The 26,858-nt window shown below is 40.4% G+C and overlaps 1 pseudogene; it reads left to right on the plus strand.

Moving 5' to 3' along the window:
- Positions 1-25,183, plus strand: part of LOC101401630 (elongation factor 2-like) — a 97,020-nt pseudogene extending 71,837 nt beyond the window's left edge.
- Positions 25,184-26,858: the final 1,675 nt, after the last annotated feature.

Consider the following 26,858-nt stretch of genomic DNA (forward strand, 5'->3'; position numbering starts at 1 on the left):
CCACAGACATGATGTTAAGTGTTATGTATGGGGAGTGGAAGCCAGTTGAAATAGAGATGGCTTAAGCATATAACAAAGATCAGATGAAAATGAGAAAGATCAAATCAAACATAACAAAAACTTGTGTTGCATCTCATCACCCTGACTTATTTACATGGATGGACAAAAGTTGAGACTCCAAAAACAGCATCAAACATAGATGACTACCCACTCATAGTGCTGAGAAGCTCTGCTCCAACTCACCCCACTCCACCAACTGCCAAAGGAGTTCTTTTCCACAATATAGGCAAAAAATCACTTTGTGTTTCTTTTTTGAATATCTAAAATGCCACCACCAAGTATTCATTTGGGGTATCAAAATCTTCTTTTAAAATGCAACACCTACCACCCTCACAAAGATCAAGGAGCTAGAGACTGTGCTGGGTGTTCCTACATTCGCCATTAAAGTCTATTAAAATCTTACAGTAAATCAATGTAATCAGATTTCTTTGTCTCACACTCAGAGGTCCTAAAATTTCATTCAAAAGTATAGGCCGGGGGCCAGCCCTGCGGTGTAGTGGTTAAGTTTGTGCGCTCCGCTTTGGAGGCCCAGGGTTCACATGTTCCCATCCTGGTCGCAGACCTATGCACCGCTCATCAAGCCATGCTGTGGCAGGCATCCCCTATATAAAGTAGAGGAAGATGGGCACAGATGTTAGCTCAGGGCCAATCTTCCTTGGCAAAAAAAAAGAGCAGGATTGGCAACAGGTGTTAGCTTGGGGCTACTCTTCCTCACCAAAAAAAAAAAAAAAAAAAAAGTGTAGGACAGAGAACCGGCAGGGCAGGAGAGGTCTTTGGAAATGCTTTGGTGAGGAACTGAAGTCTGATTTTGGGTGTGAGGGTATTGGACACCTAGAAGACAGGAAGAAATGGGCCCCAGGAGGCAGGAGAGAGCATAGAAAGGGTGATAAGGATGGTTAAAGATAAACTCCACAATTTCCCAAGTCTCTATCTTATTCTCATAGCTGTATTTAACCAACCAAATAAAATCAGGCCACCTGAATCTATTAACTGGATTTTACTTTGATCATATACCCAGTTTGAATCATTGTCTTCAAATAATTTAAAATAGAAAAAAAGAAATACTGAATGTCTTCTGCTAGTTCCCTAAGCTGAATACTCTCAAGTGAATCCAATGAAACAAGTCTAAAAGTGAAAAAAATTTACAACCTTTCCTTGGGATGGGAGGGAAAGGGGTCTATACCATGCCAAATAATTGGTTTGACTAGATTTTTCCCGCCTGAGATGACCCAAAGCTTGGATGTCATTAAGACACAGCCTCTCTGTTTCTTTCCTGTACTTGGAGAAGGAACGTTCCATTCCATGCAATTCATGAATTTTAAAAACCATGAACCTTCCTTCACATTCCGAAGGAACACAAACGTTTTCCTGTCAAGAGAGCTGTTTTGAGCATAAATGCTTAAGTGATTGCGATGGCGACAGGGAGAGGCCTTTTCAGACTAAGTCTTTGTTCTGAGCTGGCTGGATGCGCCAGGACTAGGACTGCCAGTAGGGTCTGGACATATGGTTGGGCTCAGAGTGCAGGGACTGAATTTACCAACCACCAACTGCCATAACGGCCTTGTCTCTGGAAAATGGCCAATTGTTGAGCCAATTGCCAGTGCCACCATGTTGTCATTAGACAATGGGCCAACAGAAAATTACACAACCATGGAAGACCACTAGCTCCCTCTTGTGGTGGAGCACAATGGCTAAGTCCTGCCACTTTTCCATTAGAAAGACATCCCTGAATTCCATGAACAAAGGATGAAGGCACTTCCTGAAGCAATCCTATCAGCCCATTTGAATAGTGGCCTTTATCTACACCTTTCCAGAGAGCTAATATTTACAGCCTTCTAATTTCAATGACAAAAATCATATCACTCAAACTCATACAGCTCTACAATGATTCTCCATTGCCCTTAAAATTAACTTCCAAGACATTACCATGGCTTGTAAGCCCCTAAGGATATATCTATCCCCTGCCCACCTCTCTAGCTACATCAATTGTCACTCTTCTCCTCACTTTACATTTCTTGAACTCTCTCCCTTCAGTATTTTCACACTTGATTGCTATGTCTGTTAGGAATAATTATGACTTCCCTTCTCCACCTTCACCCCATCTCATCTGGCTCAATTTTATGCATCTGTTAGGATTTATCTTAAATACCACCACCTCGGGGAGGCTTTTCTTAATCCCCTAAACTAGATTTCCCTAATCAGTCTGAATTTAGCACCCTGAATTTCCTTACCTAAGCTCTCATAACACTCAATCATAATTGCTTATTTAATGTCTATCTCCTCCATTAAAAGATGTTTTCTACAAGGGCATTGTTCACCTCTTTATCCTCCACACCCAACAGAGGGACTACAGGTGTTTATTGAGAGAATGTGTTTGAAGAAGCAAATTCTAGAATGGAATAACAGAAGTGACATATTATTGTGTGCCAAATATGGACCAGGCATTAGGCTAGATACTTGCACATCTGTTATTTCATTTAATATTCATTTAATACAACCAAGGAAAGTATCATTATTTCTTCAATTTACCTTCAATTTATAGTAAGGAAAGTGAAGCTCAGAGAGGTTTATGTAGCTTGACCCAAGCTATAAGGGTGAATATGTCAAACCCAGAATTCACAGCAAAGTGTAATTCCAAAGCCTGTGGACTACTGCATGATGCTTCCTCTTACGTAGCCCAAGTTAACCACAGTCAATTCTTGCTTATTCGTGTCAATGACAGCATCACATGGTATGACAATTCTCAAATAGTGAATAATCCTAAAATTATTTTGTATAAGGTTTAGGTGGTGTTTCTTTTAGGTAGTGTTTTTGTTGTTCCATTTTAAAAGAGATTTCTTTTGATGTTCTCAATATCTCCAAAGAAAATAACTAAGTCATCCTGAAAAGCCCTTACTAGTGAGCCTTCCCAACCAGAAGGCAACAGAGCATTGCAAGGCAGAGAACAGAAAGAGCACAAGATTAGGAGTCCACAAGACCCTGATTCTAAGGCAAGCATTGGCCTAAGCCTGAAGGATGACCTTGACTAACCTACTTCATGTCACTGAACTTTGGTTCCTCGTCTTTAAAAAGAAGAGGGAAGCATGGACTAGAATGTACTTTTTTTTTTTTTTTTTGTGAGGAAGGTCAGCCCTGAGCTAACATCCATGCTAATCCTCCTCTTTTTGTTGAGGAAGACCGGCTCTGAGCTAACATCTATTGCCAATCCTCCTCCTTTTTTTTTTCCCCCCAAAGCCCCAGTAGATAGTTGTATGGCATAGTTGCACATCCTTCTAGTTGCTGTATGTGGGACGTGGCCTCAGCATGGCCGGACAAGTGGTGTGTCGGTGTGCGCCCAGGATCCGAACCCGGGCCGCCAGTAGCGGAGCGCGCACACTTAACCACTAAGCCATGGGGCCAGCCCTAGAATGTATTTTTAAGGACCCCTCTAGCTCTCAAATTCTATTCTTCTAATTCAATGTGGAGCTGGTCTCTACAAACTTGCTGACTTATACTTGAAATAAGGTGGTAATTTTGTTTGGTGTTAAAAGACCTCTTCAAACTCTTCAGTTATAAAAATCAAAATCTTATTTATGTTAACCAAGTCTTAGAGCAAATAATGTGCAAAAGAACGCTATTTTCTTTTTTCCTGAAAATTCTCTCCAACTTCTCTATTTCTAAATGTAAAAAACTAGACTCAGAATTCTAATCAGATCCCAAGTGGTGCTTACATGCTTTCTTGTTATGCGTCTCTTTGGAAATAGGCTTCATCTTGGAATTTGTGTACATTGTAAAGATTCTCTAGTATTTTAGCTGATCAGACCTTGAGGTCTTCCCATTTTAATAATTCCTAATGGATTGTTCAGCTATCCTTGGTCTTCTAAAGAAGTATTCCCAAAGATGTTTTAAGAATCTCAGGAAGGGAAGACATCTTTCCAACCTAACTGTTCTCTGCAACAACTGATAAGTAGCACCCAGTTTGCTCTCTGACTTTGAATAAGAATACTTAATCTTCCCGGGCCTCTCATATGTAAAAAGAGAGCAACAATACCAACTCGAGTTATTAGAAGAATTAATTGCAAAATGTTTGTGAAAACACTATTCAAAGGGTAACTCTCTGTTACATTGTGTCTAGTGCTTCTACCCATAAGTTCTACCGTAAGTTTAAAATTGTCTTGAGAGAGTATGGTGCCAGGGAAAGACCAACGGTCTGAGAATCAGAAGAGCCAGGTATAGTCTTGGCTCTGATACACCCTAGCTGTAAGGCACTAGGCAAGTAGTTATTCTTCTTAAGGTTCTATTTCTCATCCATACATAGAGGATTATAATATAATAAAAACGGCATGCTGATCAAATGTGCATACGACCAGAAGAGCTGGCTTAGATGCTCACTGAACAAATCAGAATCCCAAAGGATTTCGATAAGTTGGAACCATGAACCAGATCTAAAGAGAGTTTATCTAATAAAGTCCTATGTTAATGGCCAAAAAGCAAACTAAAAAGGAAACATGCAATTGCAGAAAATAAATGGAGAGACAGTGAAAAGTGAAATACAAATCAATAGCACATGGTGGTTATCCAAAACTTAATATTTTCAAGGGCTTCTGTGTCAGTGAGGAGCCTCCTCTTCTGCATGACAGTCTTCAGATGAGTGAGCCGCATCACTGCCTCAGACTTCTCCATGATGAGCAGCCCTGTTCTTTCAACCCTTCCCCATGAGCCACGGTTTGTCACCTCATCACCATCCCAGAGTTGTGTGCTTCTTCTATGGTTCTTGTTAGGTTTTTGGTTATAAATATAGGACTTTATCTCTCTTAGATAAATCTCTAGATTTGGTTCATTAATCCAGATTGTCAAAATCTTTGGGGATTTTAATTTGTTCACAGTCTCTTTTCCTCTGGATGGCAATGCGATTTCAAACTGTGGCTCATGTGGAAGGACTGAAGGAATGAGAGCTGCATAATGTCAGTTTTTCTAGATATTAAATATTCTGTATTCAATATGTATGTATTTTGTGTATAATAATATATTACATTTAATAATTTTACATAATACAAGTATATATTAATTAATTAATATATAATACAACTATTAATATATAATAAATACAATAATAAATCAATTAATATATAATAATAAAGACAATAATAAATTAATTGATTTATTATTGTATTATATCTTTCTTTCAACTACGGAATAGAGATCAACCATACTCAATGTGCATATCCAGAGGCAACTAGTCCTCTAGTCAACAAAATTTATTATTTCATGAAGACTTTGGAGAAAGAATTAGGGTGCTCTGGAGAATTCGAAAGAAAACCATAGACCTTGTCCTGCTTCAAGAGAGAGAGACTTGAGAAAAATATGTATGAATATATAGGAACCACAAAGGAGTGAAAGTTCAAAAGTTAAAAGATATAACTCCTCCAAACTAGATTCAGCAAAAAAGCCTCACATTTTTGTAAACTAAGGGGGAAAATGGCAAAGATAAAACACTGAAGGTGCATACTCCCAAATGTTAATGATGACCCAGGATGGGTGGAAATATACTTGGCTTCTATTTTTCATTTTGCTTATCTGTATTGTCTAAAATTCTGATTTTTGTGATAGGATAAAATATAATTCTTTGGTTCTTAAAAATATTCATACATAAACTGCGTGGTCGGCCCTGGTTCCCAGGCTTGGCATCTCCTCTGTTCCTCACAACAGGAAAAGTAATATTTCCACCTGCTGAGTTGGTGCATGCCCGGGACAAATCCTGACTGACTGGGACAGAAGCATATAAGTAGCCCTAGTGCACTGTCTGGAACCACTGAGTCAATCCCTCTCATGGGCTGTACCCCGAGCCCCACCCCACTTCTTCTAGTAGATACCACCTCAGTCCTAAGCCCCAGACTCCTGCTCCCTATATGAGTTAATTCTTTCCCTCGAGCTTCTATATGAGGCTTGTGTTGCTCTGGACACTCCTCCACTCGAGGACTGGAGTCCTGCCCACAAAAACCAGCCCAGTGAGAGCAGTTGTGGTGCTTTTCCCTGCCTGGACTTGCCACTGGGACAACCCGCCACTCCCAGTGTGTGGCCCTCTTTGCTGACCTCTCATTGGGATCTATTAGATATTGAATTATTGCTACCAGCCTTCCAACAGGCCCCTGCCCCTTGCCTTGTCTCTCCTACAGCCCATTACTGTACTGTGACCAAAGTCATCTTTACAAAACATAGAAATCACTCCATATGACTTCTCTTAATGCTTTTCAGTGGTTCCCCATTTCCTACAAAACGAAGTTCAAATCTGCTGTCTGGCTCAAGTACCCCTGAGGACCTGACCCTTTGCTTCGAGAGTATAGGCCACTTCTTAGTCCTTCTGTATCTTGGCACAATAAATGTGGATGGAACTGAACTGTGTTTCCTTGGATGCTCAACTCTGCCTGTTTGCACCTTTTCTAGATATAACTGCACGTGGTTCTGTTTCAGTCCCCTTCTAGTCCAGCCTCCATGGGCAGGTCTGGTGCTGGGTCCTGCCCCTTCCCCTCCTGTAGGATCCCTGCTATTTTGAAGATGTGGTTGCATAACTTCTACTCAACCTGCTCTGCTATGCTTATGCTGTGAGGTGTGGCTGGAATGTCCTGAGGCAGGAGGAATTAGTCTAGAAAGTATTCATGAAGCACAAGCTTCAAGGGCATATCCCTATAAAGTTGAACAGGGCCTATGCTCAGAAAGGCCCTGTGCTTGGTTTAACGCACTGCTGTTGCCATCTTGAAATTTTTAAAAATGTTATCTTTGAACTTCTGTTATGTAAGTGAAATCTGATAGAACAATGGAGCATAAGCATGAGCAAAGGAGATACATGCAACATGCATGTCTGCCGCTGCTTCTTGCTGCCACATTCACATGTAGCATTTGTGATGCCCCATGAGTACAGAATTCTTGTAAATCTACATGCATGGGAGTTCAGGAAGACTAAAAGTGAGTACAAGGTGAGCATGTTACATCTAAAATTGAGTAAACTGACACCTTAGAGAGGCCACTCTTTCCATTTGAACCACAATTTGCTTTGAATGCAGAAGAAGAAAGAAATACGAACATCCAAGGACCCTATTATATCCTTCTTATTTGCACTACTTCCCTGGATTAACCAACCACTTAAGACGAAAATGATGACATAGAAGGAAAGGGAAAGGTAGGGCAAACCTTAGCTCCTTTTCCTTTAAGTTATTCCTCACTTATCAAGTAGAGAGTGTTGGTAGAATGTGTATATATCAAGAAGTGAAATTAAAAAGCTGAGTTAGTTTTGTGAAGCATTTCCACTGTTCTGGTAAGAATGAAATACATATCATGTATGACCTATGAAATACAAACTGTATAACCACATTGATTCTGCATACAAGTTAAATGCTCTTATATTTGCATTTAAAACTGGCATTGTACAATGTAATGATGAATGGTAAAATTCATGCTAATAATTTAAATTTTTAAGTTTTTATTACTTAGAATGACATTAAATAGCAAATTTAAAACACCATGACAAATCAAAAGAAAGACTACGGAAGAAAGGAAAAAGCATTATATTTTAGTACCTTTCATGGCACTTTTTTCCTGCTTTTTAAACAAGGGGCCTTGCACTTTCATTTTGCACTGACCGTGCAAATTATGTAGCTGGCCCTTCACGGGCAAAAAGGAACCACTTACTATCCTGATTACCACCAAACCCCAAATTACACTTATAAAGATGGAGGGAAGGTTTATTGAGTGCCTACTATGTTTTGGTCTGATTAAAGACTAAATTGTCAGTTCCAATGGTGGAATTGAGAACAGGATCTTGTCCCTCTAATCCAGGGCCTCTTACACAAGGAACACAGCCCTGACAGAAATGAACCAATGCTACCCAGACCTTGTAGGGAAGGAAGGACAAGTTCCAGCCCAGGAGAAATAAGGACTACAGATCTCATCCCTCCAGGCAGTGCATGCTGATAGAAGCAGGGACAATGAGCGCCTTCTTGGGGATGGGTTAGGAAAGAGGCAACAGGTCCACCAGTGGCTTCTAGCAGGTGTATCACCAATCAAAAGAGCCACTGGACAAATCCTGTTGTAGCAAGCTGCCCCAGATAGAGGGCCAAAGGATGTAGTCAGGATGCTAATGGAAAGTAGCCAGGCATTCATGGGCTAGGCCACTCATGTACAGTAATCCTCCCATAAAAAAATCACACAGATGTGGCCTGCCTGGTAGCATAGTGGTTAAGTTTGCACACTCTCCTTTGGCTGCTGGGAGTTCACAGGTCTGGATCCTGGGCACGGACCTATGCACCGCTTGTCAAGCCATGCTATGGCAGCATACCATATACAAAGTGGAGGAAGATGAGCACGGACGTTAGCTCAGGGCTGATCTTCCTCAGCAAAAAGAGGAAGATTGGCAATGGATGTTAGCCCAGAGCCAGTCTTCCTCACACACACACACAAAAATATCACATAACATTTGCACTTACTACTAGATTTTAGGAAGTTGCTTCAAGGAAGCCTCCTAGTTTCAGCTAATTCAGGAGACCATCTGATGATTAAAAGAAAAAAATCTTGTTGCAAGCAGTATTTGCTTGGAGGGGCCCAGACCTGCTAAAATAGATGATTTCCCTAGAGAACCCTAAAAATAGAGTCAAGAATTGGGGAATATGCTAAAGCTATTACAGCTCATCTAACCTTTGAAGGAATCTTGCGCTTTAGCCTTATTTCATCCATGTTCTTCCCACCCCGCACCATCATGGCAGATGTCACCTCATGTAGTGGTCAGACTCCACCATCCTTCCCCAGACTCTGATAAACAGTGAATTCTCAGGACCAGGGATGAGAGCTGATCTTTCTATCCACCTCAGTGCCTCATGAAGTGACTAGTATTAGTAGCGATGCATAAATGTTTGCAGAAGGCAAAAAATGTACCAGAAAGAAAAACACAAGCTGGATCATTAAATCCCACATCTTAGAACTAGGCATCACCCCCAGGAAAGTGGTTTCTGTGTTTCCTAAGTTCCAAGCACATGAGAACATGGGGTTTTGTGATTTATGAGTTTTGAAATGCTACGTGCTTACATGAAATCAAACTTTCCTAGCACCATGATGGGACCTGGGGAATGCAGAACACCGTTCTCAGGCATCACTGATCACCCCCTGCATTAAATGTGGAAGATGAGTAGTGGTCAACAGCTTCCACGCCCTGTGCTCTGGATCAACAGTTTCCCATCCCAACTGCATTTCAGTCACCTGGGGAAGGTTGGGGGTTCTCAGGATCCACTGAAGACCTACTAAATCAGAATTTGGGAGTGGTGTGGGGGATTTTTTAAAAAAACTCTTCCACGTGATTCTGATATAGTTGATATACAAACCAGCATTTGGGAACCATTGCTCCAGAATGTCAAACTGTTGAAGCTTCATATATTTCTGAGAGTCAACTCAACTTACACTAAGAATTAATTTGAATTATATAAATATTATGCAAAACCCCTGGCCAAATTCTCTTTCCCAGGTCTAAAAAAGACTTCCTAACACTCAAGTGTGAAATTAATGATTTTTCCTTATCTAGGAGAAAAACATGAAAATTTCAAACCGTGGCTACTAAACAATTTACACCATATGTGTGCACCTTTTTGACAGATCCATTTCACATCTCTCAATGAATGAAACAGGTAGTGGGGATGCTTTCAGGTAACATAAGAAATCTCTGTCCAAATGCATACCTCTGCTATTTAATTTTGCTACTGAAGTACAGAGAAGGACCTGCCTGTTGAAGCAGCCTCAGTGATACTGCTTTCTGATTAGATGCCATCACTGCCAAGTAGTTCTGTTCCAAGATCAGTTACAAAATGAATTAGAACAACTCCCCTCCTCTGAAGCAATGGCTGTTGCGGGCAAAATCTGTGACGGCCCACTCCCTACTCTACCCACTCCTCCAAAGCAAAAAGATGGAAGAGGCTGGTAGTCAACTTTGGCTATCCTGAAACTTCCAACTCATTTTAAAAGAACCAATATTGGGGCTAGCACAGACAGGACTTCCAACCAATTATTGACCAGTTCCTAAAAGAATATCTCACACAGGCCCAGCCTGAGGCCTTCAAGACAGCTAGAGCTGTTCAGACCAAGCTCACACATGATGTCTGACTCCTTGGCGTCCCTTTCTTGGGGAACTATCTCCCCCTCTCTACTCTGTGATTCTGATGAGGCTGTCAATCCAGGCATCACATTTCCTCTACTAAGAGGATAGGAATGAGACCTCTGTTGGCAGCAGAGCCTTCCCATCTCCTCGATGAATGATCACATACACAAAGCAGGCTTATTATAGAAAATGTAGATAATACTTAGAGGTCAAAAAAAAATAAATTAGCTACACTTCTCAGAAAGGATCACTTATTTATTGTGCATCCCTCTCAACACACACATACATGCACACATATACACATGCACACAAGTGAATACACTGTTTTGAAATCCATTTTTTCACTTAACAATACATCTTGAGCATTTTCCCATGTGATGAAATATTCTTCTGCAACTTGCTATTTATTATCTGCAACAGTATGCCTCTATATGGTTGTTCTAGCCCATTTCCTATTGTTGGACATTTGCATTGTTTCTAACTTTTCACTATTATAAATAATGCTCTGATTGCTCTCTCTGCTTGATCTTCAATACAAATCCTGTCTTCTCCTGACAGAAGACACTATTATTAGTCATTTACCATTTTTTAAAACTGAATTTCAAATCCTTTCTGGAAAGCTGGCCCCTACAGTCAGCCTTCTCCAAAGGAGAAGAAATGCTCCCAGGTTTAAAGGGAAGAGGAGTTTCAATTAAGCCTAATCACTCCCAAATTTCTCCTTCAGTAGAAGTGAAGGAGATCATAACATTCTTGTAGAACAAACAGAACCTTGGCTTTTTTTAAGGTGAGAGTGTGGGTGTAAAGAACAGGGGTATGTCAAATTATAGGACAAAAAAGGGTACAAATGTCCTTTTTACCTTTAACGAAAAAGGAGAACAACTTTGGTCTATTTTTGAATATAAGAGCAAGGCTTCTTCTATATTTGTGCCACATTTAACCTAATATTAATCTCCTTTCTGTTGAGTTCTCTAAATTCTCCTGCATCTGACCCATGCTCTCTCTAGGCTGTGCAAGAGTACCACCTTGTGGCTGACACAAAAGATAATCAGAAGATTCAGGGCTTTCTAGTGTGTGAGAGTATGAGAAATACCAAGTACAACTACAAGCCCCTCTTTAAGGGAATGTTTGCTTCTATAGTGACATCATTGTTTATTGGCTTTTTAAAAAATGCATGCACATAAAGCAAATGCTCAGAAAGTTTCCTGACCCCAACTGATAACATTCTAGCATGAGTGGGAATGTTTCAGAACCTTCTAAAACACTCATACTTGAGAGAGGAAAAATGACTATGTGAATATTTAGCTCTCTTGTTGTGACAGTAAGCTATTCATAAGAAACTTGGGAGTAGTGAAAAGATCACACAAGCAGGTGCTAGAATAACCAGGTTCCAGTCCTAGCTACACGAGTTTCAGTGACCTCGGGTCACTTAACTTCTCAGTCTCTGATTCTTCACCTGGAAAAGGGAGGTAGTCCCTGAGCTGTGGGCTTCATAGGGATGCTGAGGTCACATATGGGAAAGGCGCTAAAACACCAGACGGAATACAAAGCCTTACTACTGTTGTTCAGAATAGCTGGATTAGCAATATGGATTTTTTTAAAGTAATAGTTTAGCCATGCTCCTTAAATATTCTCAGTCATGATCCTAGTGGAGGAGACTGTCCCTGAAGGAGGGGCAAAGCATTCCTCTCAAGGGAAGATGTTAGGAGGAAAAGGAGTCAGCAGGAAAAGGTTCAGAAAGAAAAATTATTTCATCTTTTTAGGGGTCAAGCATCTAAAGCATTAGGAGGATCCAAAGAGAGCTTTCAGAGGCTGAAGATAGTTTTTCTAGGTAAAGCCTTTGAAAAAGCAATAGATTACAATGTCCAGTTTAAAATGTTGGACCTATATACTCTCTTTCTAAAAGCACAAGAGCAACAGAAAAAATCAAAAAAGACATATTTATCTTTTTTTATAATTAAACTTCATAAGCCAAAGGTCCAAACACAAAAGTGAAAGACAAGCAAACTTGATTTTTGTGAGTCATTTGCAACAAATGACAACAGGACTCGTGTAATTGGTTTGTTTAGTCCCAATATCCCAAAGGGTACGGATGTAAATATACACTTGATAAAAGAAGAAATATAGTTTTTAAAACCATATGAAAAAGAAAGCTCAACCTTTTATAATCAAATAAATACAACCTAAAAACTATTAGATACTATTTCTCACCAATCAGATATGAAAAAAAGTTTTAATGAGAATATTCAATACTGGAAAAGCTGTGTTGAGACACTCATGAATTCTCACTAGAAGAGTAGACAGGTGCAATCTTTCTGGAAAGCAATTTGGCAATGTGCATCAAGATGCTCACAAATGTGCATGTTCTTTGAGACAATTGATTCCACTGCTGGAGACTGAATAGTGCAATGGATAAAAATGCAGGCTCTGAGCCAGGCCACCTGGAACTGTCCCCCAGTTCCACTGCTTACTAGCCAAACAACTGGCCAGGAAATTGCCTAACTCCTTTGTGCCTCAGATGCCTCATCCATAAAGTAGGGTAACAATGCTATCTATTTCACAAAGTAGTGTGAAGATTATATGAGTAAATGTAAGCCATCCAGAATATGCCCAGTACATCATAAGATAGTATTAATACTACTGTTGTTATTTTTTTTTTTTTTTTTTTTTTAAAGATTTTATTTATTTTATTTTTTCCCCCCAAAGCCCCAGTGGATAGTTGTATGTCGTAGCTACACATCCTTCTAGTTGCTGTATGCGGGACTCGGCCTCAGGATGAACGGAGAAGTGGTGCCTCGATGCGCACCCGGGATCCGAACCCGGGCCACCAGCATCGCAGCGCGCGCACTTAACCACCAAGCCACGGGGCCGGCCCAACTGTTGTTATTTTTATTATTAGAAGAATCTAGCAATATTCTGGACATTGCATTCATTTAGGAAATATGTATTTAGCAGTATTTTTGGTTGGGCAATGGAGAACAAAACAGTCACGGTCTCTGACCTAAGGAGCTCATAATGTAACTGTAAAAAAAAAATTATGCTCTTAGATGTTCATTTCAATAATATTTATAGTAGCAATGATTGGAAATGACACCAATATTCAAAAATACATGTCTATAAAGCAAAAGATTATACAGCATACTGTGGATTACTCTACAGTTAATAAAACTTATGTTTATGAGGCTTAATTTCTTCAGCTGGTAAATGGGGATACCACAGTGTCAGTAACAGGATCAGAATAGTCATGAATATGAAAAAGCTTTGGAAATAGTAAAGTAATATACAAATGCGAATTATTATTGTTTGTTAGGGTCTATAGAAGCCCAGTTATGAAAATAATTTTAATGAACATTTACTGAACGTTTACTAGGTGCCAGATACTGTACACATATTATCTCATTTAATTCCCAATCTGGGTTGCCAGGTTTAGAAAATAAAAATATATGCCAGTTAAACTTGAATTTTGGGTAAACAATAAATAATTTTTTAGTATAAGTGTGGTGATATGCAATTATTGTTTATCTGAAATATTTGGAACATACCCATACTAAAAATTATTTATTGTCTATCTGAAACATTTGAAGTGCACTTATACTAAAAATTTGTTGTTTTCTGAAATTCAAATTGAACTGGGCACCCTGTATTTTATCTAGCAACCCTACATCCGTTCTATGAAATAGATATAATAATTAAATATGCGAGAAAAAGAAAAAGACAGACAGCGAGAGAGACAGAAACAGAGATTCAGTTTTGGTTGGTGCAATGGGAGATCACTCACCATTCCTACTACAGACCAAATAGAGGAGGAACTGTTAAATCAAGAGACAAAATGAGAAAGCCAGATATTATTTTCTGGTTCTCACTGCTGTGTTATTGTTATTTAAAATGTCATAATTTCTCAGAATACATTAAGCCCAAATTCAAATACTAAACTTAAAACCATGTTGCAAAGCAAAATTTAAATGACTTTGGAATTATCAGCCATTTTGGAGGACTGACATCAGTCCCTTCTTTTAGTGCAAATTACCTAGAGACAGGAGAGTAAATATGTAAATGCTTATAAGCTGTTTTGAATTGATGAGATTTCAGGGTCTGGGAACTAAAGCTCCAGCTGCTTCATTTCCATTGGATAGTAGCAGTTGACTTGTTTTCTGCTATTTCAGTGGACCTTGAAGTTATCATGACTGTTTGCTTCACTTCAGTGTGCATTGTCCCTCCCCATTTGCAATCAGCACCTCCCAGGGAATAAACTGTGTTAATTCACAGTGGCCTTGGTGACGAGAGAGGCATTTTCAAGCATCTTTTTGCTATTGGAGAAAAGATGTCACTTTACTTTTGCAAAAGGTAGGTACAAAACAAGGGCCAATATTCACTATATGTCACAGTACATTGCAAAGGATGGAAGCAAGTGTGTGTGTGCGCACACGCGTGTGTGTGTTTATGTCTTTTAGCACAGATACCAATCCAAAAAAAGGAGGTCTGAATTGGGAGAAGACACAGTAAAAGGGTCCCAGGAGGCCTAGGTTCCAATCTCAGCTCTGCAATTTACTAGTTGTGTGACCTTTCACTTGTCCCTTACTCTTTCTGAGCCTCATTTTCACCATCTGTAGCCTGACATCAATATCTTCTCCACTCCACAGGCATACTTTGGGACAAGGTTTCAAACCTAAAAAGCACCTTGGCTATATGCTTTTTAGGAGAAGAAAGATTATAACTGGTTCAAATAGAAATGATTTCAGAAATAAGGGGACAAACTTTAAATCAATACTGCCCATCTGGGAAGTCTGATGATAAGACAGTATTCTGTTAAAGACAACAATATTTTCAAAAGCATCAAAGGAGATGAGAATAAAAATGTCTGAGCTGAAGACAAAGGTCTCTATCAGTAGCGTCTCACACTTGCATGTGATCAGAATCATCTGGGAAATTGGTTAAACATGTAAATTTTGGGGCCACATACCAGAGATTACAAGTCAGTAGGACTGGAATTGGCCAAGGAATCTGCATATTTAGTAAGCTCCCTGGGTGATTCAGAGGCAGGTCGTCCATTTATGACACTTTGAAAAACATTGGTCATTACCAATCAAATACAAATATATAGTTAAGACTTTTAAAGACAATGAAGTAAAAAGAAACTGGTAGACAGCACAGAGCGGACTTAATTCAATATAAAATACTGGGACAGGAGAGACAAGACCCTCCCAAGAGCGGGGCAACTAGAGAAGGATTCACAGCAATGTCTGATCTCTCAAAATGTCTCTAAGGTTGATCTACAAGAGCCAGTTGGTGAAGACGATAGAGGAAAATGGACAAACCTAAGAGTCAAAGAGGTCATATAAAATTGGAAGAAAAACATGGGAAGACAGACAGAAACGGCCACAGGATAAAGAGTCTTTGGGATGGTAGAATTGTTGAGGCCTACAAGGATGGGAGAGATTCAGGAAAGTCACTGGTCAGAGGGGAAAATTTATTTATCAAAAAGGAGAGTAGGAGGGGCCGGCCCGGTAGTGTAGTGGTTAAGTTTGTGTGCTCCGCTTCGCAGGCCCAGGGTTCAGAGTTTGGGATCCTGGGCACGGACCTGCGCACCGCTTATCAAGCCATCCTGTGGCAGGTGTCCCACATATAAAGTAAAGGAAGATGGGCACGGATGTTAGTCCAAAGCCAACCTTTCTCAGCAAACAGAGGAGGATTGGCAACAGATGTTAGCTCAGGGCTAAACTTCCTCACCAAAAAAAAAAAAAAAAAAAAAGGAGAGTAAGAGCCAAATGAGTGAGAAAACAGTAAAAATGTGAGTATCTTATATTTATAAGAAAATTATATGCAATGTTCATGGAAAGTTTTTTGATGGGAAACAAAAATATGTTCAACATGAAATTTTCTTTTAAAAATATCCTACAATAATTTTAGGCTAGGAGATGAGAAAGTACTTTGAAAAGCATAAAGAATAAATGATATGGTTATTACTTGTAGTATTTTCTGTGACTATCAAATTTGTTCACTGCCTCCCTGGCTTACAAGCTAGTTAAGGAGGGCTATATGGCATTATCTCTGGATCACCAGTGTCTACCACAGTGTCTGGCACATAATGGGCACTAACTGGATGGATGGATGGATGGATGAGTGGGTGGGTAGGTGGGTGGATGGATGGATGGATAGATGGATGGGTGGCTGAATCAGGTTAACACAGGAAAAAACAAGGGAAGAGTTGCATGTTCACATAATATTCACCAAACTTCACAAGCTTCATTCTCTGCTTTTCTTGGACTGAGCTGCTAAGTGGTTGTCATAAGACTCAGGCATATTTTAGTACTAATACTTGTTGGCAGTCATGCATGAACCTCTGATTGAGGCATGTTTATTTGTCTTCCTGAAGGAAGAATATCTTGATTCATTTTACTTGGTGTGCCAGTTATCTACCTGTTGTCCCTCAGCTCCACACCCACCTTCTTCCATCTATTCTGTTTTGCTAGGGCTTGATACCTACAAACTACATTTCCCAGACTCTCTCACAGCTGGCTTTCTGTCAAATTCTGGCAAGAAAAAGAACCATTATGTCTTTCTCATACTCTTTTGCTTCTACTGGTGTTTCTGGAAGTAGCTGCATCCTGTCGGTGATCCAAGCTTCTGCTGTAACTGCCCTTCTTTGGTGGTAACAGTGCTGTCCAAGGAGACCAACCTCTATAGTCCTAGCGTTGGCTAGGTGGAACCCCTAGAAGTCTGCTCTTGGGCTTTAATAAAATCTCCTCTTCTCTTTTATTCCTCTAGTCCGTACAGCTGGTAGCTGCTTCCTATAGATGCTAATCTCTAGGTATCACTCTTTCTCCTTTTTGCTTCCCAAGCTCCCTTGCTTTTTCTCTTTAGCTCTTCTATCCCTTCCACCACCCATAAGATCAAAATCTGTATTAAATTCCCTCTATTTGAAACTTCTATTTGAAACAGAAGTGGTTTCTGTTTTTCTGACCACACTCTGACTGATACACTTGGTAAAATCAGGGGAAATATGATTACATTAGGTATTGAAAACACACGTTAGAGAATGTTTCATTTGTTCCATAAGAATCCAGAATAGAAACTGAAATTAAATTGGAGAATTAGATTATTATTAAATGGCATATATAGGGGATAAAATGCTTCTCCTCCATCCTGGAATATCTCCTTGCTTATATTACCTTATTATTATTGTTATTTTTTAACCTCTCTGCTTTTTTACACAGATCTACAAGAATCTCCTCCTCATGGAAGCCTCTCTGATTACCCCAACTAACCTTGCTCTTACTTTGAATTCTTTTGGTTCTTTGATTCTCTCATTTCTTCAGTATTTCTCCAGGTATGCTATCAATCAGAGTCTTCCCTGAATCAATCCCCAAGTGATCACCAGAATTCTAAGAAAAATATATACAGATGCCAGGACCCCACTCCCACTCCTAACCTCCTGAATCAGAATTTCTCTGGAGTGAGGGGTGAGGGAAGTGATGTAGAGAAGGCATATATATATATATATATGTTTTTTATATTCCTCAGATAATAAACCCCTCAAGATCAGGGCCCTTCCATTTCTAATGTAGCTTTTACCGTGCCTAATACAGTTTAAACAGATGCAATAAAAATTTGTTCATTTTTCCAATGAATTGATTGAGTGAAGATTCCCAGGAAGACCAGGTGGTGTCACTACTGTCTAATTAATATTTCTGGCCCAGTATAAAGCATCTCACACAGCAAAATTTGACCTTCCCTGGACTCACTGATTCTCTACTTGAACGTACCTTTTCATCAGTTTTCTTTCCTAAGAAAGAACTGCATAAACCTTGCCAAGAAAATAGACAGCAAAACCTAACAGTGTAAGTAACTTGGGTTCTCTGAAAGGAAATGATGGCGTGTCCTGACTTCATGTGAGGAAGCAAGAACTAAAAAGAGCAGAAGTAAACTTCTTGGCCCAAGGCCTGAGATTTCATTGCATTAGGTTCTTAGTATTAGCATTCTGAAGAGCAAGCTTAAGAAACAAATGCTTAATGAGCTTGCAAGAAAAACTAAACTTCAAACAGATTGCATTTTTATTCACCTTTTGCAATCTCATTAGTTTTCAATTACATTTGGAGTTGTTATCTGAAAATTTAATTTCCCTTTTGTGTCTACCACTTTCACATTATTGACTTAAAATATTCCTGATTCCTGGATGTGTAAACCAATCTAGATTCACCATAAGCTATTTATTATGTCACTTCTAAGGCAATATAGAACCCTCCCCTATGACAGAAGCTGTTTAGTAATTACTTCTAATTACTAACAGGTTGAGAACAGCATGTTTTCCAAAAGCAGTTTCCATACAAGCTCAGACCCAGCAATATTTTAACATTTCTGAATTCTAATTCTCCAGTTGCATTAAAAATCCATTAAGATAGTTGAAAGGAAATGAACTGTAGATTATGGGTCCCAGAAGGGCCTTCAAAGTTCCCCTATAACCCTTCTTAGGTAACGAACTGCCTTTCCTTTTCAGAACTTTATAACACCAACTGATTAATATCTATAGGACTTGTGTGTCCTTCACCCACCACCACCTCTCACCCCTCCCTCCCACCCACTCAACCTCTACCTCCCAACACAACCCTAGTGTGGAAAACGTATCAGATAAAACACTTTCCATTCTCTGATATTCAAACTGGGAACCTGAGCCTCAGTTGAGATGCTGTTGCACAACATTGGGTTATAACTGTCATCATTACAATTTCAAGTAACCTGTCAACATTCAGCTGCTCCAGTTTCATGATGCTGCCCTGCAGAGGGCCAGAAACCAAGGGCAGAGGTTTCAGTCTTTTAGAAGACACTTGTAAAATGATGATGGAATGAGAGATTTGGAAGTGTGTTCCAAATTTCTAAAAAAAGGAAAATCTGACACACATCAGGGACAGTTTATTGTACCCAGTGAACTGACAGCAGCTAAAGTATCATATGTTGCAGTTTGACAGCAGGACTGTTTCTGCAATTCCTTGCATTTCCCGTACTCAGTTTCTCCTCAGCTTCCCTCAGCAAATAAAAATTTCAGGGATTTCCAAGTTGCTGCCTGATACCAATAGCTGCATTTCCCAAACCATATAGATGTTCGATTCCTTCATGGACTTCAGACCTGGCCTGGAATTCTAGAAAATGCAGTTCTTTTTCCTGGGCCATAAGGCTCACCTCCTCCCCAAGCCTGTCCAGAGAGCCCTACCATCTTTAATTTCCTGTAGCACTTATCACTTGTTCTATTTATCAACTGCATAAAATGCTTCAGGATACAAAGAAATCTTAAGATTATCCACCCTTATTCACATCTGATGCTGGCATCTTCCCTGCCTCACCACCTAAGGACCAACTAGTGATACACCACTCCTGGGGATGAGGAATCAACTTCTTCCTTACATGCTTTATTATGATTAATCTCTTTATTATAATAACACATATCCACAGTACAAAGTTAAGGGAGAAAAAAAACAGAAAGAATAAAAATAAAATCTCCCCACAATCACCACACTCAGAAGAAACTTTGGTTATCAAACAATTTTAGGGTGTTATCCCATTATAATAATAAAAATTATGTATAGAAATATATATTATAGGGCGATAATGAACATTCTTATGGCTAAATCTTTAGTGACAGCCATGAATATTTTTAAAGATAAATTCTTAGAAAATTAATTCTTAGAATTGATCAATCAAAATTTTAAGCTGTCTAATAATAGCAATTACAATAATACCATTAACATTAATGACAAGTATTCCTGGAGCATACTATATATCAAGTACTCTGTCGAGTACTTTATTTTCACAACAATCTTAGGAGGTGGATATTGTAGCATCCTCATTTTAAAAATGAAGAAATTGAGGATTGGAAACTTACCTGAGTTCTCTCAGAAAGTGTGCTAGAAAATGACAGATCAGGGATTCAAACTCAGGTCTATTTCTACAAGCCATGCTCTTTCCATTACACACATAAAGGTGGATTCCCTCACTGCGCTACAATGAATAAATGACTAGTGTTTTCTAAAACAACTCAAGTTCAGTGAACCAAAGGATGCCATATTGGGATGAGCCACAAAAGTACTTAAGTTCAATCCTCATCTGATATGTGAGTCACCTCCTCAACATTCCCCACAAGGATCACTTAATCTTCATTTAGTTACCTTTAAAGACAAAAAACTCTCTTCCTAGACATTTCAGCTTTGGACTACTCTAACAATTAGAAAATTCACTTTTATTCTGAACTGAAAATTGTCTCCTTTTACCCACCAACCACCAGTGCTAGATATAGCCCCCAAGGCCACAAAGACATTATCCCTCCTCCCTGTGATGTGACAGCCTTCCTATGTGTCATCCACTCCCAGTGCCCTATTCAGGCTTTTTTCAAGCCCAGGGTTCCTTTAACTACTCTTCCTTCCTTAAACCACTGAGTGTCCTCACCACTGGGGAGACTTCTGCTGAGTGCTCCAGTCTGTGCATCTTTCAACAAGGCCAGGCATCAGCTAAGACACCAGAAGGGCCTGCCTTGACACTAAGGAGCATGATCCAGAGCAAGGCTTACTCTAGACCTACCCTAACAATGCCGATAACCAAGCCCTGGCAAGACCCTCAGAGGAGACAGAATTTAGAAGTTGAGTCCTGACCCTGAAACCATAAAACTCCTAGAAGAAAACATACGCGGTAAGCTCCCTTACTTCAGTCTTGGCGATGATTTTTTGTATCTAACTCCAAAAGCAAAGGCAACAAAAGCAGAAATAAACAAGTGGGACCACATCAAACTAAAAAGCTTCTGCACAGTAAAAGAGATCATCAACGAAATGAAAAGGCAACCTACTGAATGGGAGAAAATATTTGCAAATCATATATCTGATAAGGAGATAATATTGAAAATATATTAAAAAGTCAAATAACTCAATAGCAAAAAAACCAAACAATCCAATTAAAAAATGGGCAGGGGATCTGAACAGACATTTTTCAAAGACATACAGATGGCTGCCAGGTACATGAAAAGATGCTCAACATCACTAATCATCAGGGAAATGCAAATCAAAACCACAATGAGATATCACCTCACACCTGTTAGAATGGCTGGCTATCATCAAAAAGACAAAAAGTAACAAGTATTGGCAAGGAAGTGGAGAAAAGAGAACGCTGTGCACTGTTGATGGGAATGTAAATTGCTGCAGCCAGTATGGAGGTTCCTTAAAAAATTAAGACTAGAACTACCATATGATCCAGCAATTCCACTTCTGGGCATTTATCTGAGGAAAATGAAAACACTAATTTGAAAAGATATTGCACCCTCATGTTCATTGCAGCATTATTTAATATAGTCAAGATATGGAAATAACCTAAGTGTCCATCAATAGATGAACGGATAAAGAGGTGGTGTATATATATACATATACACATACATATAATGTAGATATATAATGTATATATGTATATAATGTGTATGTGTATATAATATGTATATATGTAATGTGTATATATATAATGTGTATATATACAATGTGTATATATAATGTGTATATATGATGTGTTTACATATATGATGTGTATATATAATGTATATACAGATATATTATAATGTATATATGCTGTGTAAATAATGTATATATGTATGTACATATAATGTATGTCTATATAATGCATATATAATATATAATGTATATATAATGTAAATATATATGTATATATAATGTATGTGTATACATAATGTACGTATATAGAATGTATACATAGACTATATATAATGTATATATACTGTATATATGTATACATAATATATAATGTATATAATGTATGTACATATAATGTATATATACATGTCTATATATAATGAATATATAATCTATGTATATATAATATATAATGTATGCGTATATATAATGTATGTATATATAATGTGTATATATAATGTATGAATATATAATATGTATATATATAATGTATACCATATGATCTCACTTATATGTGGAATCTGAAAAACGAAACAAAACAAAAAACCAAGCTCACAGATACAGAGAATAGACTGGTGGTTGCCAGAGGGGAGGGAGGTAGGAGGGTGGGTGAAATGGGTGAAGGGAGTCAAAAGGTACAAACTTCCAGTTATAAAATAAATAAGTCATGGGGATGTAATGTACAACATGGTGACTAATACTATAGTGCATATTTGAAAGTTGCTAAGAGAGTAAATCTTAAAAGTTTTCACCAAAAGAAAAAAAAATTTTGAAACTATGTATGGTGATGGATAACTAGACTTATTGTGGTGATCATTTCACAACGTATACAAATATCAAATCATATATATCATGATATAATGATATATAACATATTATATATATCATATAATACATAATTAATATTAATAATATATATCAAACTAATATAATACTTTATATCAATTACACCTTAATAAAAAATAAATTAAGGTAAAAAAAGAAGTTGAGCCTTGCTAAGTTAAAGGGGCTTGGGAAACACCCTGAGTTGGCCACAAATTTTCTCTAACAAAGCATAAGGACAACAACAAATAAAAAATTCACTGGAATGACTTAAAAGCAGATTGGAGATGGCAGAAGAATCAGTGACTCTGGAGACAGATCAACAAAAATTATCTTAAGATCAGAGAGAAAAAAAATAAAAGAGCCTCTAGACCTGTGGGACAATATGAAATTGTCTAACATATGTGTAATTGGAGTCCCAGAAGGAATAGAGAGTGAGAACAAGACAGGAAAAGTATTTGAAGAATTAATAGCCAAAAATGTCCCAAGTGTCATTAGAGAGCTTTGGAGTTATGAGTTGCACCTAGAATGGAAGAGATGCTCCAGAACACATATTTGGAAAAGCTAAGCTCTTGGATTTTTCAAGGAGATAGCAAGTGGTAGAAAAGGGGGTTTGGTGGGAGTACCATCAGTTGTTGATGAAAAAAAGGACTTGTATATATATACAAAATCAAAGAAACAGCACTTAAGCCAACTGAAGTGCCAAAGCTTCAGTCAGCCTGAACTTCGACAGAAGGATGCAACAGCTACTGAGTACCTACCCTGGGCTGGATCTTTTATATGCATTCACTCAATCATTATGAAAACCCCGTGACACAGGTATTATTTATTATTCCCCATTTTCCAGATGATATCACTGAGACAAGGGGGGGGTTCAGTAGCTTGTCCAAGGCTGCACATCTAATAAGGAGTGGAGTTGAGATTCAAACCCAATGCTGATTCCAAAATCTATTCTCCTAACAACTATGCCATCCTGCCTCCCTCTAGGTTGCACACTGACCATGTCTCTTCCCCTTCAAGGAAGCCCTAGATTCCCCTCATATACAGAGGCTGGGGGTGGCATGGCACATAGCCCAGAACCCACGGCTGTGGGAGAAGAGGATTTACCTTGTCTGGAGATCTCACAGTGCACAGGGCCACTTCAGGACTTCCAAAGGCTGCTGAAACTCAAAGAACCCATGTTTATGACATACGGGCCTTTAGAGTGTGCATTTCCAAAAGCTCTCTGGATCTTTAACTAATTAAAAATTTAGAGTTCAAGACAAGGATCTAAATCAAAAACAACCAGCTGAATATAATTCTTGGTCTTGAACACTGGCTGTATGATGACTACCACCCAGGACAACCACATGATGTGAAGCCAGAAACCACATCATAAAGATGCCCGCATTTGAGGACAGTACACAGGCTGCACTGATGCCCAAGTGCTGTGGATAAGCAGATGCCCAAGAGTGAACAAAGTTTCAAATCAATTCAACAAGAATTTGTCGAGCATCTACTATATTTCAGACACTATGTGTTTATACTGCCAGGATAAACATAAATAGTGCCGGCCATCAAAAGTCTGTCTGGCGTTACGTAGAGCCCATCGAGGATGTGGCTTGCAGGAATACCGTGGGCCTGGTGGGCGTGGACCAGTTCCTGGTGAAGACCCGCACCATCACCCCCTTCGAGCACGCCCACAACATTTAAGTGCTGAAGTTCAGCGTGAACCCCGTCATCAGGGTCGCCGTGGAGGCCTAGAACCCTGCCGACCTGCCCGAGCTGGTGGAGGGGCTGAAGCGGCTGGCCACGTTGGACCCCACGGTGTAGTGCATCACCGAGGAGTCTGGGGAGCACATCATTGCGGGGGTCGGGGGCTGCACCTGGAGATCTGCCTGAAGGACCTGGAGGAGGACCACACCTGCATTCTCGTCGAGAAATCCGACTCAGTCATCTCGTACCACGAGAGGTCAGAGAGGTGTCGAAATTGCTGTCTGTCTTATTCCCCCAACAAGCACAATCAGTTGTATATGAAGGCGCGGCCCTTCCCCGATGGCCTGGTGGAGGACACTGACGAGGGCAAGGTGTCCGCCCGCCAGGGGCTCAAGCAGGGGGCCCACTATCTGGCCGAGAAGAACGAGTGGGACATGGCCTAGGCCCACAGATCTGGTGCTTTGGGTCCTCCAGCACCGGCCCCAACATCCTTACTGATGTCACCAAGGTCGCGCAATACCTCAAAGAACAAAAGACAGCGTGGTAGCCCAGAGGGCGCTGTGTGAGGAGACCTCACCCGGCGTGCGCTTCGACGTCCACGATGTGACGCTGCACGGAGACGCCATCCAGACGCTCCCCACGGCCGGCGCTGCCTGTACGCCAGGGGGTGACAGCCCGCATCGGCTCAGGGAGCCCACCTCCCTGTGGAGAGCCAGTGTCTGGAACAAGTGGCTCCCGGTGTCCTGAACAGGAAGCAGGGGCCCGTCTTGGAGGAGTCCCAGGTGGCCTGCACCCCCATGTGTGTCGGGAAGGCCTGCCTGCCTCTCCATCAACGAGTCATATTTGGCTTCACCGCCGACCTGAGGTCTCACACCGGGGGCCAGGCCTTCCCCAGGGCGTGTTTGACCACCGGAAGGCCCTGCCCGGGGACCCCTTCGACGACACTAGCCGCCCCAGCCAGCTCTTGGCGGAGACGGGCAAGCACAGAGGCCTGAAGGAGGGCATCTCAGCCCCTGAAAACTTCGTGGTCAGACTGTAGGCAGCTCTCCCCGCAGCCCCAGCCGCCCTGAGCCGACTCAGCGCAGCACCCGCGTCAGCCGAGGATGGACCACAGCAACAGGCCCTTGCGTTCTCCTCAGGACGCCTCGCGAGACCGTCCAGATACAGGGCGGCTGCGCCTGACAGGTTTCTGGGGCCCACTCCGTGCCGTCGCTCAACGTGAACACTTGATGCCATTTCTTTGGATATTTATCTCAAGATTTCGGAGGCAACAGAAATGCCCTTGCCGCAGGTACTTATTTGGCCAGGGCGGGGGGTGGAAATAGGGGGGTTGGGGTGGGGGAGGGGATGTGACACGCAATACTTTTTTTTCCACTTCTTCAGAGGGAAGCTCAAATGTCCAAAAAAATTTTGAACATGTTAAGAGGATTATTTGAGTAAATGGGCTGTAGTGGATTTTCCACAAAGAAGGAGGAAGCAACAAGTGGTAGACATTTCTCTTTGGACAGAAACTAGAAGGCAGGAAATCTCGTGTGGTGTCACCATGAGCACCTGCAGCTGTATTGTCATTGGAAAATAAGTTTGATATGGTAGTGACAAAAAAAAAAAGAATCTGTCTGGGGTAGAGAGATAAGTAAATAGGTAACATAGCGTGATGCGTGAAACAACTGACACATACAGAAGGTTCTAGGGTAGCACAGAGAAGGGAGTGATGAACTCAGTGTGGGGATGAAGGAGTAATTCATTGATTCATTCCATAAACATTTCCTGAACACATGCTATGTGCTGGAACGGTCCCAAACCCGGACAAATACATTTTCTAGCGGAGAGGAAAAGAGAGACATTTCAGGCAGAGGAGACCATGTACATGTACAGATGCCTGAAGGATCATGGTGTGTATGAGGAGCTGTAAGACGTTCCAAGTTGTGGAGAATAAAATTTGGAGCAGAAAAGCAGCAGATGTGGCTGAAGTATGCAGTAATTCATACTACATATTGAGCACAATAATTGATAATATGTATAGGGTGCAATAATTCATACTATGTGCAGGAAACAGCATAAGTAAGTTTTGTGGAGGTTCAAACCCCAGACAGTGTTGTCTATTTTAGGTGCTTGATAGAAGTCTTAAACTGCTAGTAGCGTTTACATGCTTATACCCATGGGAGTGGCTGACCCCTCTGGCCTCAGCCTGCGACCCTCTTGACAGTGTGGGGGGTCACTGGAGTCAGGGAATCACCTTACTCTCCCTCAGGCTGGTGGTGGCTCTTCCCCACCCAGCTGTCCACCAAGGGACAGGATCAGTGCCATCAGATATAACATGGCTACCTCTCCTTATACTAACTTGTCCGCCTTCCCTGAACTCCACTGGGAGAAGATTTAGGTCATTCTTTTCCTGAAAGATTTGTGTACGACCCGAAGCAGTAGAGAGTTGGGGGCGGAAACAGAAATTGTGCCTTGTAAAAAAAAAAAATAGTTAACATTCTTCGTATGTCTCAGAAGGAGAACAAGTCATCCATGTTTGGGGACTTTTAGAGTGTGTCTCCGTGAAGGTTCGCTCTCCTGACTCTTCCTCTGTCTCCTTAACGTCTTGTCTTCTCCTCCTCTATTTGGGCCCCACTCCTCTCTGTCTATCTCCCCTTCCCCTTTCTGTCACTCCTGCCTATTCCTGCCAGGATGTAGAACCCTGATTCCAGCCACTTGTTGAGTCTGGAATA

Source organism: Ceratotherium simum, chromosome 20, assembly GCF_057802395.1.
Source record: "Ceratotherium simum simum isolate JZ-2026a chromosome 20, ASM5780239v1, whole genome shotgun sequence".
Classification (NCBI taxonomy): domain Eukaryota; kingdom Metazoa; phylum Chordata; class Mammalia; order Perissodactyla; family Rhinocerotidae; genus Ceratotherium; species Ceratotherium simum.